General features: G+C 35.4%; 1 long non-coding RNA gene across 1 annotated transcript; it reads right to left on the bottom strand.

The window, feature by feature from the left end:
* Positions 1–6,154: 6,154 nt before the first annotated feature.
* LOC125619177 lies at positions 6,155–12,561 on the bottom strand. The gene is made up of 3 exons (XR_007350688.1): positions 12,430–12,561; positions 9,118–9,168; positions 6,155–6,289 (listed from the first exon to the last, which is right to left on the bottom strand). It is a non-coding gene; the product is annotated as an uncharacterized LOC125619177 (long non-coding RNA).
* Positions 12,562–17,198: the final 4,637 nt, after the last annotated feature.

The following is a 17,198-nucleotide window of genomic DNA, read 5'->3' on the forward strand; positions in this document are numbered from 1 at the left end:
ATTATAGATGAAAACATAAAGTTTCAAGAGGCTTTTAAGAGAGTAAGTCAGTACATTAACTCAAAAATACTTGGTTTTAAAGACAGAATTCCTTCTCATTATACAACAATGTATTTCCACTTAATATAGTGGATTACCCCTTCATTCTTGAATTTCTCTATTCTGAATTTCTATGCCAACAAACTACTGGCTTCCCCCCCACTTGTTTGTTTGTTTTTTATCTCTTTCATGGCATCCTCTGTTCCTTCAGTATTCATGTTCAGATTTTAATCATTAATATTTATTTATTCTCATTTTATAAGTCCTTTTGCATTATCTCAATTAATTTTTAAAATTAAAATACATATGTTTATATTTAATTGACCAAAAATATATTTTTATCATGTATATATTATATTGAAATATCTGTTCATTTGTGGAAGGGAAAATAGAGCTGATTAAATGTACACTAGCTTTTATTCATAATGTAAGGATAAAATTGTTAGTTTTTAGCTGAGGGTAATTGCCTGTATATTTTATCATCCTTATCTTTTTGCCCTGCCTAAATTTCTGCCAGAAACATTTCAGGCATAATAAGGCATCAACTAAGTGATGATGCATAGAAAGGAAAAAGAGACATTCTTGCTTGGATTTCCAAAACAGTCTCCTGAAATTGATATCAGGAACAATAGCCTTAAAAACCTAGGTGTATTCTCACGACATTGGTGCCAGAGGAAGAGTGGAAGCAGAAACACAACTACTGTTTCTCCAACCTATGAAATCATCACATTAGCTAACATCTCTTTGGCCAAAATGTATTTCCTCTAGACTCAGAATCAAGGTATGGGAAAAAAATAAACTCCACCTCTCCAAGGAGAAAAACTGAACTCAGATGACACATGGGCAGGTAGCAGGCCGTGATGGAAATTCAAAACTCTCATAGCATCTAATCTGCCACAAGAGACAAAAGGAAAGGGTGGGGGTGGGAGAACCTGAAAGTCCTGACAGAAATTGTAGTCCATAGGGACTTAATTAAAGAATAAACAGTAATAAAGAGCAGTGAACATTCTCAGATGCAGAGATCAAAACATTTTTAATTTCCATCTCCCATTAGAAATCTAGACCTATACGGGAAGTCCTCAAAACCATTTAGTTCACTCCTAATTAAATATCCATTAGGAGAAAATTCATATCCTCTGCTTCCCTTAGAGTCTAGGGTTTAAGAGTGCTCATTGTCAGTTTTTCCCTAACATGAAACGGTCATTATTTGGCTCCTTAAAGTACATTCTTTTCTTAGCTATACTGGAAAAAAACAAACAAACAAACAAACAAAAAAAAACAGGTCTATAATCCTTCATTGACTTCAACAACCATTTCCTTTCTTAACTAGCTACATCATTTTTAAATCCAACCTGTTTCCATACATACCTGTCTGTGAAACCTGGATCATTTTTGTCGGCTTGCCTAATACACAGATTCCCACCCCTGCAAATCCTTTTTAGATATAAGAAGGAAAGTGAGTCTCCATATACTAATAAGAATGTGATCGTTGTCACAAGAAGTTGAAAGATTACGTCCATATTTACCTGGTATAATGTTGTTTACATAACCCAGAATAAAATGAACCTCAAGCAGTCTCATTACCAGGTAGTTTATAAAACTTAGGGTCCACTCTGTTTCCTGGCTCCTCTTTTGTTGTTTTTATGCGTGGGCTGGCGCTCATGGTCTTAACTGATACAATGTTCTCTGTAACTTAGAATCATCTTTCACTAATTAAGAGTGAAACATTGACTTTTCAAATTCCAGGTCACTTAAACATGACTGTGAATTTCATGATGAATTCTACAATTCTAATTATAAAGAAAAATAAAGGTTGATGTTATTATTGCTGGGGATACAACTTTCTTTGGAATAATTGCTTCCAGTTAATTTCATCAACATACTTTTCCTCATTTCCCAGAGCAGAGCGCCTTTGCTCTATTTCCTTCTTTCTTCAATCTCTCAGCAACAATTGGGAAACATAAAAGGGCAGATACAGCTCAATCAGCAATATGCTGTAATAGAGGTTCATCTAGGATTAGAACAGTTATTGTGAAAGGTTGAAGAATCTGTCTATCTCTGCATAATGTTGGCGAGGGAGCAATAATAATGCAGTGGAAATGATTTACTTTTGAATTGTGTGTTTTTTTTAAGAATAATACAAGTAAGTAGAGGTGAAAATGACTGAAAGAGAAATCAGCCTGTGCAAAGCTATAAAGGTCAGAGATATCTTCCTTTTGACTAAGAGTATGGTGGACTACAATGATAAATTTTTGAATGTAGAACCACATTGCATTTCTAGAATAAATACCACGTGGGTCTGAGTTGCAATGCATTATTCCTTTTTAAGTCATTATTCTCTCATATGGTGTAGACTATAGTTTGAATTTTGAATATTTACCTCCAGGCGTCTGTATTAAGGGCATGGTAGTCAGCCTGTAGTGCTACTGGGAGGTGGTGGGACCTTTAAAATGTTGGGCTTAGTGGAAGGAAGTTAGGTCACTGCAGGTTTTCCCTTAAAAGGCAACATTGGGACCATACCTCTTTCCAATTTCTCTCTTTGCATCCTGGATGCCATTTTATTGAGTTTTCTCTGCCACTTGCTCCTAACAGTAACACATTGCCTCACCAAAGACCCAAAGGCAATGGGGACAAGTGAAAAGGGACTTAAACCTTTGAAACATTGAGCCAAAATAAACCTTTCTTCCTTATAGATTGATTACCTCAGGTAATTTGTTGTAGTGTTGGAAAGCTAGCTAACATATTATGGATTTAATCTCCAAATATTTTGTTGAAAGTTTTTTTTGTTTGTTTGTTTCTATCTTCATGAGGGGCTTTGGTATCTAATCTTCTTTGCTTGGGATTTTTTTTTACATGTTTTTGTTTTTTTTAGCATAAATCTGGCTAAGGCTAGGAGTTGTTTCTTCTTGTATTTCTAGAAGAAATTGTATAGAATTGTGTTATTTCTTCAAAATGTTTTGTAGAATTCACTAATAATACCATTTAAGCCTGGAAACTACCTTACTAGAGTTTTAAACTATGAGTTAAATTTCTTTAAGAGTTGTAGGGTTATTTATAATGATAAATATTATAAATTATAAATATTTATATTACCTTGAATGAATTTTGAACATTTATGGTTTTTTAGTGAAGTTTAATGAAGTTTTCAAATTTACATGTACAAAATTTAGGTTATTCCTTCCTTTATCATTTTAAAGTTTGTGGGGATTTATACTGTTATTTTCTATTTCACTCTCCATATTGGTAATTTATTTCTTCCCATTCTCTCTCATTCTCTTTTATTCTTGATAGAAGTTTATGTATTTTATTTTTTTGTTTTTTATTATTTTGTTTTCATATTCACTAATTTTTGTCCTTTTCTATGGTTTTTCTTTCTTTGAATTTGTTTTTATGTGACTAAGCCATAAGAAGATTGGAAAGAGAAAAGTTGCAAATATATGTGCAATTTGATGATACATTGAATTCTGGTTTTCTTTTCTAATCTGCCTATTATTTCAAAGTTCTCAAATGTCAGGTTCATGTATCCTTCTCAGGATTTTTGGTTGTACTCAATCAGAGATCTGGAATGGACTTTTATTGACTAGTCAGAAACCAAGTACCCAAATTCATGAGGCATGAACATTCCATGGACAAGAGTTTATACTAATAAATAACTAGTCTATTTTAACAGCATTTATTTCAAGGCCTAGATCATTATAAAAACTAGGAATTTTGTCTGTTTTGAAGACATAATTTTGTGTGAAAATACTTTGTATATAACCAGAGACATAAAAAATTGTGCTCTATATGTGTAATAAGAATTGTAATGCATTCCACTGTCATATATGAATGAAAATATAATAAATAAAAATAATAATATACATGAGAGTTAAAAATAAGAGACAGTAGAGCATTTCTCCATTGTATAAGATTCTCTCCTGAAATCATTGAGAAAACTAAAACTGCCCTAATAGATGTCAAAAATGGCTGCTTTAAAGTATTCCTGATCCCATGGAGACATGCTGCTTTAGGTCAGTGCTGTTTGATGTAACTATCTACAAATGAATGAGGTATATCTGAGGCACACATTATATCTGAGGCACTAAAGTTTAAATTAATTTGAATTTGTTTCAATACATATGTGATTAGTAACTTCTGTAATTGAAAGCATAAATTTGGAGATGACATGACATTAGCAAAGCCAATTCTGACCTAATAAATTCACATTACATAGTGGTATTTTAATCAGCTTTGCATTGCTGTGACCAGAAGACCTGACAAGAACAGCTTAGAGAAAGAGAAGTTTATTTTGGTTCATCATTTCAGAGTTCAACCTATGGTTGGCTGACTCCATATCTCTGGAGATGAGGTAAGGCGGAACCTCTTGGTAGAAGGACAGGGCATGGCAACCAAGAAGCACGGAGAGATCTCACCAGTTGCAAAGTGTATACCTCAACAGCAAGCCCACAGGTCCTTACTGCCTCCCACCACACCCTACCTGCCTAAGGTTCCCCCCCTGCTACTCTGTATCAGTGGTATAAGCCACTGATTAGGTTGCTGTTTTAGTCGACTTTTTCACCATTGTGACTAAAGGTCCCACCCAGCACAATTGTAGAGGAGGAAAAGTTTATTTAATGGCTCATGGTTTCAGAAGTCTCAGTCCATATACAGCCAGCTCCATTCCCCAGGGGCTCCAGGTGAGGCTGAATATCATGGCAGGAGAGTTTGGCAGAGGGAAGTTATTCACATGATGATTAGAAAGCAGAGAGAGAGAAAGAGAGAGAGAGAGAGAGAGAGAGAGAGAGAGAGAGAGAGAGAGAGAGAGACACACTCCACTCTCCAGATACAAAATATATATACCCCATAGCCACACCCACAATGAACCACTTCCTCCAAACACACCTCACCTGCCTCCATTTACCAACCAGTTAATCCCATCAGGGGGGTTAATTCTCTGATTACATTAAGGCTATCACCCAATCATTTCTCCTCCAAAACTTCTTGCATTGTTTCTAAGGTGAACTTTTGAGGGACTCCTCACATTCAAATCATAATAGTTTTACCTCTCATACTCTAATCATTTCACCTCTAAATATTTTGCATTGTCTCACTTTCGGGTGCTTTCGGGAGACACATCATACTTATACCATAACAAATGGGAATGCAAAACCATCTTGCAAGATGAGCCATGACAGAATGCCTTGCCATTCTGTATTTCTTTAAAGTCCTTACCAATCTTAAACCAAGGAATTTAAATTAGTCTTTATTAGATATCTTATTTAGTTGAGCACATTGCTCATATATGTTATAATTTTGAATATTGATTATATCACCTAAATTATTCACTATTTTTCTAGTTTCATGTCCTGCAAAATCAATAATCTCACCAATCCATGGCATTATTGAAGAAATTTATATATTGTTGGATGAAAAGAGATGGAAATAGATACTTTTATTGTAGCATTTAAAGCCTTCCTTCCGTTGGCCCTATTCTTTTGGAGCATTCCAGATCTTCAAATTTTCATGAATATCAAGGAATTCATGGTCACATATCTTGTTGAAATAAAAACACATCACATCATGTCTAGATATAGGCTACTACTTACACTCTGAAAGAGAAATGAGATTAATTTGGTATGATTTGTTCCAAAGACGTAATCATTATCTTAATTATACAATTGAGGAAGTTGAGACACAATGGAATTATTTGATTAAAGTCAAATAGGTAAGAAATAGTGGACTTGAAAGTAAAATAGCAGAAATATTGGACTCTAAAACCTGTGACATTTACACTAGATCATTGTGATAGGCAGCTTTTCTGTTGGCCTTCTGATAGTCACACCTTGTGGAATCTTTCTCCCTTGGGTAAGTAGCTTTTAAATAGCAGATACCATGACACAGTAACCCTAGAAGTAGGTATAGGAAGATGCTTAGTACAATTCGATGCATGAAGAAAGTTGAGCATCACAAGAATTAGATGACTTCTGAAATTTAGTCTTGCAATTTGTTCAACTCAGTAGCTGAATTGGTAATGGAATCCAAACTGATCTTTGTATTTTCAGGATGTGTGTTCTCCACATGTACCAACTCTATTATGAGATCACTGTTACGTTTTCATTTCAAAATTTTATAGTTACTCACTTATGGCGGATGTCCTACACAGTCTTCCGTCTATATGTAACACATCAGTCTCTCCCATCTAGGTTTCTTCTGCAGGGCTTTTTGGTATGGATGAGTGGTCACTCTCATTCTTTGTTGTGCCTGACTTTTCCTAGAATGGAGTGTTATAGTTTTATCAGTGCATTTTTAATTGTTGTGCCTACATTTCTGTCACCAACTCTGATTGGGTTAGAGAAACAATGCCTAGGTTCATCTGTGCTTCTCTGATGAAGGTGCTGTTATACTCAGTATGTATGAAGTCTCATAATTTTGAAATGCTGTGAAGGGAACTTGGTAGTAAGGCGAATGGAAAAGTTTCCCTTTCAGAGTATATTGATTTTTATCGTGTACATCTCTAAGCAGTTCATTATGGCAGAAGATGGGGCCCAGGATCTATTTCTAAAGCTTGATGGAGACAATATTTGGTGGTCAATTTTTCCTCATTTAACAGGAATTCTCATATCATTTCCATTGTCTTTCCCAACCCCTTGGATATTGCTCTCTTGTGCATTTTCAGTTGGATTGAATATTGATCGTGAAAATATAATGATGAGTTTTTTTCTGTCATGGGTGAAAAATCTAAGTATTGGGTTATTCTCAAGTGGAATAATGGGTTGGCATTACAATTAACTTCTTCATTCTTAATACTAATTTTTAAAATATCAAGTGTTTTACATGCTGTCTTCTGAGTTGCTAACCTCTGTTATTCCCTCTGAGCTCACATTAAAACTCAATATCCCAACAACAGACTTCTCCCATTTTCAGAATTCTTGTGGGGCATTTGTTACTGATCTGCTCCAACCCTTTCACTCATAATGTTATACTTCAATCACTATTCATCTTTTTATGAATCAAACATGTGATTTAAGTCCATTGGGGGCAATGGCTATATTTTTTCTTTTTTGGACTTCCAACCATAGAATGCACCATTCATTTAAATAATAGGTTCATATGAGTACATTGGTGCCATTGAATTGCCTTAAGTGGTAGACAGATAGAAGTGATTACTGCAGTCAACATTTGAGTGGCAGGCAGTTTCCACACTACATGGACATGGCTATGTGAAAATAAACAACAAACAAACCTTGCCTTAAGAGGCTTAGAATACGGAAAAAGAAACAGACACATGAACTCATTACAGATTGAGAATTCCTTATCTGCAATAAATGCTTGGGACCAGAAATGTTTTAGGTTTGGGATTTTTTTTAATTGGGATATTTACATGAAATATCTTAGAGATGAGATCCAAATCTAAACATACACTGTGTTTATATTTCGTATACACCTTTTTTTGTTGTTCCAATTTGTTATACATGACAATAGAATGCATCTTGTCACATCGTATATAAATGGAGTGTAAATTCTCATTCTTCTGGTTGTACATAATGTAGAATCATACCGGTGGTGCATGTACATAGGGTAATAATGTCTGATTCATTCTACTCTCTTTCCTATCCCAGTAACCCCTCCTCTTCCTTTACTCCTCTCTACCTAATCCAAAATACCTCTATTTTTTCCTTGTACCCCACCCTTATTGTGAATTAGTATCTGCATATCAGAGAAAAATGCTTGCCCTTTGGTTTTTCAGGATTGGCTTATTGTGCTTTAGTCATATACATTTTTACACATAATCTGAAGGGAATTTTACATAATATCTTAGTACGTTTGCATTTGATTGTGACCTGTCCCCTGATGTCATGTGTGGAATTTTCAACCTGTGATATCATGTCAGTGCTCAAAGTTTTTGATTCTGGAACATTTTGGATTTTAGCTTTTTAGATTAGGGATGCTCAACCTGTATTTTTAAAAAAAGTGTAATGAGAATAATATCATTCAGTAGAATTATAGCAGAAGAAATAATTAACCCATCCAACCATATAACATTAACATTTTAGAATCTTCACTTTGAATAAAATACAAATGAAAAAATCACTGAACAAATAAATTAATAAAAAGAGGTAATATTCTTTCTATCTTCACCTGGTGAAAAAAAAAATAGAACTTTGCCATTGACTTCCAAAGCCTTTAACTTTCACCTCCAAATCCTTGTCTGTGACTGTTAGGGGCAGTCTGTCCCCTCCCTCCAATCGTAACTGCTCTTCTTACTTTTATATTAATCACTCCCTGGGGTTTTTTGATAGTTTTAGCACTCAGAAGTACATCCCTTGACATTCTCCTGTAATATTGCTCATGAAAAACAAAATATGTCTTTTAAGTTTCTGATACCTCCTTGATATTATAATCTACTAGAGCACTGACCAATTTTGGACAAAACACGTCAAAAGCTTTAAAAGTGTCATAAAAGTTAATATCAAAATTTGAAATGCTAGCACTTCATCTCAAGGAATGAATTATGCATATCTTTAAAGCATTTAATCTGAAGTTGTACATTTTGTTTTCAATAGTGAAAATTTGAAAATGGTCATAAGTTGAAACCAGGAAAATTGTGAAATTATCCATGATAAATGCATACAGTAGACTGCTGTGCAGCTATAACACCATTTGTTAATGGTATACTTAAAAAAAGTTATATATAGCACAATTGCTCTGATAGATAAGTTGTATATAATATGATGAATTTACTTATATATGATACATTTTATCTTATTAACATGACATTTTCACTTTTAAATTTTTATTTACACATATATACTTAATTTACTTCATGATTTATTTTTAAGTTTAAGAGCATGTAATAAATAGTATATACCTTGTGATGCTATTTATACTAAGAATGTATATAATAATAAGATGAGAATATGAGATGAGGTTCACAGTAATTTATCTGAATGGAAGCAGTATATAGTGTCTTTAACTTTTCTTATTCTGTGCTCATCAGAATTTTGTTTGTTTGTTTAACTTGTTAGGATTATCATACATCCATAGTTGATAAAATAAACTTACAAAAAAGTAATCTATATGAAAAATGGGGAAATTAACCTTGGTTTGTTCTTGATGTTGCTTCTTTTTCAGGCATGAGCTCTTCTCCCCCTTTGAAGAGAAAACAGTCAATACTTATTACAACTAAAAGTGAAACTATGACCTGAATAAATAAAATGTAATATTAGCTGAAATTGGGTACTGTGTGAGAGGACAGACCACAGACAACCTAGCACTAAGCAGCTATAAGAGCACATGCAGGCCCAAGATTGCATTCAGCTCTTTCCCCATCTGCTCACGGCAGGAGGCTCTGGCAAATTCAATGGAGCATTATACTTGAGGGCTTTCTAGATCATCCAAGAAATCCCATGGGGGATGGAGTGGAACCTAGAGCAAAATTTCTTTCCAATAGACACTCCGGATAGAGAAGCTTTCAGGGGAGGATTCCAAAGATCAGTATTAATCAGAAGTGGCAATGTCCAAGGAGCACTAAGCCAAGAAATTGTAGCTTAAGCACTGGTCAAGTGGGTCACCATCAAGAGAAACCCATGGGACTGGGAAGGCTCAAGCAGCTTCTGTTTCAATTGGGGATCAATCCTGGGGAGGACATAGCCGAGGGAGTGAGTGAGTGCAGAGGGTGCTTGCTCCAGGGCTGGAGTTTAGTGACTCTTATGTTTGAGACAGTGTGTTCCTGAAAACTAGAACCAGACGCTGAACTTCTCTGAACCAGGACAGATACAATCAATTCCGCATGTGTTTAAAGACTATACTAGGTGCACATTTGTGAATATCTACTTATGTTTTTCAGTCTCCACCGCCCTTTAACTTATGACTCCTCAAGGCTATAGTACATTGAAATTGGGCTTTCAATTGATGTGGTTAAAGAGAAAGAAAAAAAAAAACCAGCCTTAATTATATTAGAAATCTAGGCAGAACTTTGTTTTAACTGGTCCCTTCGTCAACTTTTGCAGGCCAGATGTTTCTCTATTAACCCTCCCGAAACTGCATCATACACAATTTTTATAGTCGATGACAAAATTTCTTTTTTTTTTTCTTTCTTTTGGCTGGAGATAGTAACCTATGAGCAACCTCAGCACATAAGAATGAAAAGCTCCTTCTGTTTTGATGCTTTTTTTTCCTAAATGATCTAAGCAAACAGGGATATGGCAAACAGCACATCTCACCAAGGCCAACTTGGTAGCAGGCCACCTCGATGCTATCAATTTTGCATTCCCAGCTGGTGTCCCTGTATAATTTTAATAGAAGGTCCTGTGTATGGCCCTTACAAATTCCCCACTGCTTGCTGAGGTGGATTAAAAGATGCAAACTCACTGAATATGCCAAAGAATATAATGGTCTCTACAGAAGATCTGGCTGTGTCAACCAACAAAGGGTTCCAGCTGTGGCAGCACTGTGGAACAAAGGGAACTCTTGGCTTAATGTGGAGTGCATGCTTCTGACGTTCCAGTTCAGGCAAGAAATAAATAAAGCTATTACAAAGCCCTTGACCAGATGTGTCTGACATAGTATAAAACTTGTTTGCACAGAAACTTTGCTATCAACATGGCCCGTTCTTATAGTAATGGACATCTGTTCCTAAGGCTAACAGGGGGTGTCTCCATACTCACAGTAAAGACCTGGTCTCCTTGGCTTCCTTGAACTGTCTTTTCCCTGGCTGCTGTTGTTCACATTAATCTGCATAGTTTCAGTCATATGGGTCAATGATTTATTTAACACAGAATCTAAGTGCTTCTGTGTCATGGAATCAAACTCTGTCCAATGGTCAAAGACTTGAAATTTTCCATTTGTTTTCCAAAAACAATTGTGCACATTCCCCATAGATAACTTGACACTGTTAAGCCCAGTCACATTTTACATCTGTCTTTGACTTATATTGTTCCTAAGGTTGGCTATTGATCAGTGTTCTCACATGAATCCTTCATTACTCTAATTGGAACCATTTATAAACACATTCCTTGGACAGATGACAAAAGGATCCATGATAGACAACTTCTTATTCAAAACAGCTGTCCAATATGTAAATCGAAAGCTGTTAAGGATTGTATTGAGCTGAGAACAATTATATAAGGTTCTAGTCTGTTGTGAATTAAAATGACTGCATTAGAGCTTAAGGGATTTGTAAAAGAGTCTTTCTTTTCAAGAATGCCAGTTCAAATACAGATCAGGACATCGACAAGTAATACATTGTGAAAATAATGTACAACAAAGCTATGCTCTTCGCTTTATTCTTAATAGACAGGTAATGCCTCCACAAAGCACTGTCTACCATGGCCAATACTTTGGTGACCTTACCTGAATACTTAAGGACTGAAAGGACTCCACTAAATTAAGAAGCAGGCATGTTTTACATTTCAGGATGGAATAGAAACTTTCCATGGTTTAGGCACCTTATATTTCTTTTTAATTTAGTGCTGTTTACACACATAAACATCACACACACACACACACACAGTTTCCTTTTTCCATTTTTATCTAAAAATGAGATGAAATGAAACTCAAAACTGAATTTTTATAGACATGTGGAAATAACAAATATAAATTGACCATTCTATGTGTAGTTATTGTTTTCATTACTGAAACAGGTCTAAGGTCATTTGAATTTTGATAATTTCATCAGGTAAAAACTATCATTAATCTTTCTTTATATTTTTAGTTATAGATGGACACAGCACCTTTATTTTATTTATTTATTTATTTATTTATTTATTTTTATGTGGTGCTGAGAATTGAACTTAGTGCCTCACATGTACTAGGCAAGCACTTTACCACCGAGCCACAACCCCAGCCCCTATCATTACTCTTATCTCAAACGAAAGTAAGGCCAGGGGGAGTAAATACATTTTCTGAACATCTCAGAAATCATATCCAAACCCAAAATATCTCACTCAAATTACTGTAATTTCTCTATGGAAGGTATTGAATGCCAAAGCTTTGTCAAGTGAATTAATGTTGGTTACCAATATCCAACCTCAGGTTAGATAAAATGCATGGAAGATTGACATAAAGAAGACAGAAAGGGGATACTAGTATTTCCTTGAGTCCTTGAAGGCCTCTTTATTTTAATACATTTATTTTCTCATTTAATATCCAATTTTAAAAATGTAGTAGCACTATTTAAAATAGACAACATTAGCTCTACTTATTTTAACATGAAGTCACTGAAATCCTCCAAAGAGGATTTCTGTTCCTCACTTCATTCCAACCTGGACTGTAGGACTGCAGCAAATTAACTAAGCCTTTGGGGGCAAATGATGCCTTTGTGGGACTCTCCTTTCAAATAAAAGCTGTGCATATGGAATCAGTATCTTGTATAATATAAAAAGTCAGTGATTATGAGACCCAGAAACTTACTTTGGTCTTCATGAATGGTGGTGTATGAAGAGGGCATGAAATCTCCTTGTAAAGATGAAATTGCTGTTAGAATAGTTGTCTTGGGAGAGTCCTGGCTGGAAATAATGGTCTTATCCACAGACTCTCTCTCCAAGTAGGTAGGCAATGGGCAATGGGGAAGAAAACCAGCTTTGAAGTGAATGTGTTGGTGGAAACATTCTGCATTGATTTTTGTAAGTGAATGCATTTAATTTCATTAACCTAATACTGTGACACCACCATTTCAGTCCTGTATTTATTCAGATAAGGAAAAAATGTGTGATAGATACTTAATTCCTGCTGATAGAATGGCATGAGGATTCAAGGAATGAGGAAATGTATTACAGCTAAATAAAAGGAGATATTCTATCTCTATTCTTTTTGTCTTTTCTATGGAACTTCTCTTTTTCTTTTTTCTAGTTTGCTTGCCCTAACTCATATATAACCAAGATATGATCTATTGGGAACAAGAATTAGTTCTTTCAACCCTTTTTGTAAATGATTACATTTCTGTTCTTTTTTTGTTATTTTTTAAAATACATTTATTCTATTTGTTCATTTGTATATGGTGCTGAGGATCCAACCCAGGGCCTCACATGTGCTAGGCAAGCACTCTACCGCTGAGCTGTAGACCCAGCCCACATTTCTGTTCTTCTCTCTTCCAAAAAGCTAGGTTCTCAAGATTTAACTGTGCTTATTCATTCAATCTACATTTTGGGAATGCCTACTGTGTACTGAGCATTTTACTTTCTAAGAAAGGAGGACAAAACACCTGTTCTCGAAGAGCTACAGGCTGTGTGCAGGTCTGCTGGAGCTTTTTCTCATCTGCCTTGTCCCAGCCAGTGGTAACTAACACATTCTTCTCATAGCAAAAGACAGTACATCAGGAGAGAAAGCCTGAAGATTTAGGCACATTTCAAGCCTCTGTTTTAGTCACATCCACTAAAAGCCCATTGAACGAAGACCAAGTCAAAAGTCAAGGCATGGGTATGGAGGAAAAAAAGCAAATATTTTCCAAAATTGATTCAATCTACCACAGTAGTTATTTTGGCTTATTGTTTTAATTTTTTAAAAAATTGAACACGTAAATATAATCTGTCATCTTTAGTAATCTTCAACTTGAATAATTATACAAAAGGTATACAATTGACTAAATTGAATGTTGCTCATGAAAAAATTAAAAAAGGGAAAGCTCAAATAATCTTATCAGTGATTAATTGGGAAATCATTCAAAGGTGAGTTATACTGTTAAAAAATAGACAAACCATGATCATGAATAATATATTGAATCAACTATTCACCATTCTGAACCTTTATATTCCATGGTAAATGAGATTTTTTTTAACTGTATGTTCTGAAAAATCAAAAGAAATGGAAGAAATGGACTAGTTACCTATGTAGTTATCAAAGTTTGAGTGCAATTGTTTTTTTTTTCATTTTTTTAGTTTAATAATCATATATTTGATTGGGTTCTTGCACAGTCCAGCAATTAACTCATTCTTTCAAAGAAAAAAAAATATCAGTACCTACTGCATGCCAGGCTTCTTGCTGGTTATTGAAGAAACCATGGCTATAAAACAGCTATCCAAATTGGAAACCTCCATTATTTGAGCATATAAAATAACTGATCTCAAAGTCATGAAAGGCAAAAATTTCAGGAAAAGGTTATGTACAACCCTGAGCACATTCCATGAAGACATCAACAAATTCCTAGGAGAATACTGAATAAGAGCAAAACGAGTGGTCCCAGATAGACATCAATTGCTTCAATTGCATTGCTTAAAGAACAGGTGTTTCTTAAAGGTGGGTACAATAGTAAATTTTCCTTGGGTTTTTAATGCACTATTTCACTAGTGTGGGATTCCTTCCATTTCTTCCTTCTAGTGAAGACAGTCAACAGGTACTTGGTGACATTGAAGCCTCTTTGTGTGTGTGTTTTGGGAGTGGTAGGTGGTATTAGGGATTGAACATTGGGGTGCTCTACCACTAAGCTACATCCTCAGCCCCTCCTTTAATTTTATTTTTTATTTGGAGACAGGGTCTTGCTCAGTGCTGAGGTCATGCTAAGTTTCTGAGGCTGGTCTCAAACTTGTGATCCTCCTGCTTCAGCCTCCAGAGTAGTTGGGATTATAATTGCAACACCTCCAAGCCAGGCAAGGCTTTGCACTCTTTTGAAGTGTTTCCACACACTTCAATTTCAGTCTAGACTCACTACACTTAGAAAGTCTGGTAAGTAAAAGTGCTCAGAATGGACTTCTGTTATGCTTTCCAAGTCCATAACTGTGTGCAAAGATTGTAAGAGTAATTACTCTTGAAAATAAAGCACATTCTAAAGATGTGTGAGAGATTTGCCTTATCTGAGTAAAGACATACAGATTCCAAGAACTGTCCCATTGAGTTAGAATTTGATGCTTTCAGTAACCACAGTGAGATGCTGGGCAGGGGGTTATGATTTCTACTAGCTCCTTTATTTCTTTTAAATAGTTTCAATTGAGAACTGTTGAGTATTAGTGATGGCATGTAAATTTGCACATTGCCTTCAAGTCCTCTGTGGCTTCTGTCTTACCATCAACTCAGAGCTGCCTTTAAGCAGGAAGAGAATTGGTACAGAAGATATTATGCTGTGATTAATGATGTGTCTTCATTATCTATCATTTTATCACCTTGAATCCACAACCTGACTTTAAGTGCACCCTATAAGCACACACCCTATGTTACATTTCTGCAAGTTTCACCAAAAAAGACTACATTTCTCCTCTAATTACCATCACAACAGCGCCCATTATGGTTTGACCCTAGTAATTTAGTTATATTTATGCTGCTACAATGTACCAAATAGATAATAATGAAGACTGATGCAGTCTAAGGTTGAAGCAAACTATAATTACGCAGACTTAATGCAGTTACCAGAAAAGGCAGTATGTACAAAACATGCTCAGATTAAGAAAACACACACACACTGAGCATTTGCTGGTATTCCCAAAGCTCTGCAATATACTTGGAAATTTCTGGAGCCCTGGACATTTGGTGCTGATGTTTCTTCCTTGTTTTCGGTGATTCCTGGACCTGATATTGTCATGTCCAAAGCTTCCACTTTTTCCCCCCTGTGTCAAAATGTGTTTTTCAAATGAAGATAGTAAGCAATTTATAAAGTGAATCAAAGAGAATATTGTTTGGCAATCTGTTTTATTTATTTATTTATTTGCATGGTTCTGAGGATTGAACCCAGAGATGCTTTGCCATTGAGCTACCTCCTCAGAACTTTTTATTTTTTGAGACAATAAGTTGCCAAGGCTGCCTTTAAACTTGAGATCCTCCTGTCTCAGTTTCCCCATGCTCTGGGATTATGGGCATATACTACTGCATCTGGCAGTGATTCAATGTCAGATTAAACATGGAAGTTTAAAATTTTAAATTGAGAAATGTGTTCAAGATGCTATTAATCCCAGATTCATAAAATGAGTTAGAGTCCATGGCTATAACTCCTTAAAATATAGTGGCTAACAAAGTTATTGCAACTACTAATTAAAGTTACAAGACAGTGAGCTGCACAGGACATACAAAGTTGATCCAGAAATTGCTTTTGTACAAGTTGATGCTTAATAGCATATGTTAAGAAAAAGCAAAAGAGGCAAGGGATTATTCACAATCATGTGTTAATAGAGATGTTCCTCTGGAAAGATCTAGATGAATTTTGGAAATCATTGAGACAGGACTAAAAGTATAAGTTGGACACCATTCTTGGCTCTTTGAATTTCAGGAATGAGATAATAGAAAAACTACATATAACTGCCTCAGTATTTCATAAAGCTTTTCATTTGTTCCTTAGTTACCATCTGAGAAATATGGGGAAGCAGGAGAAATGTGGCTTCCATGCACAGCCTGGGTCTGAGAAGAGGGAGAAGGAAATAGTTTGGGTTTCCTATTCCTCACCTGGTTCTGATCCACCCTAATCTCTTCGAAACATGGAACAACAGTCCTTCTTAAACCACATAGGATAACTTCTATAGTTACCAATTTCTAAGAAGGATGACATCGTGAATGTAGAGTTGTGTGCTTGTAATAAAAATTCCCCTAATGGTTTTAGGGGTCATGTTCAATGATCTCTGGCTATTCAGGTTCAACTGACTTACATTCCAAAAAGTCCTTCTAAAGAGATTTCTCTCATTCTCCTCATTGTTGAATAGATCTCAAATATTTCATGCCCCAGTAGGCCCGCATTCCTATTTTAACTACATATCTGGGTAGCAGATTAGAAGAAAAAGGACAGAAGCAAAAATTAAACTTGCCAAAAGGAGTTTTGTTTTTTGGATAACTTTTTTCCCTATGTCTGCTCATTAATTCATAAGCTAGAAATAAGTCCTGGCCAAATTTCAGGTTTAGTCTCCTTAATGTATTTCATACCCACATCACAAATCCTGTTACCTCCACTACTTCTTTGATCCATCAACTGCCTCTTTCTCCACAGCACCAGGTGAGCTAGTTTTCAGGCATAGAGAGATCCAGCTGTTCATCTGGGAGTCATTTGAGGATCCAGTGTTAAGAGGTGGAGCTGGTGGGTCTTGCTTCACCTGCTATACTCTTCTCTATCTTTGTAATTGGATTTCCTGATGAGAGAGATGCTACAGTAGAAACAGATGTTCTTAAAATTAGAAAGAAAAAAAATGATTAAGGACCAAAGAAAGCATATAAACAGGGGGGTGATTTGTGTTTGTAAAAATGAAGTTTCTGCGCTCCAGGTTTCATATACT

The sequence above is a fragment of the Marmota marmota genome, unplaced genomic scaffold, assembly GCF_001458135.2.
Source record: "Marmota marmota marmota unplaced genomic scaffold, marMar, whole genome shotgun sequence".
Taxonomy (NCBI): Eukaryota; Metazoa; Chordata; class Mammalia; order Rodentia; family Sciuridae; genus Marmota; species Marmota marmota.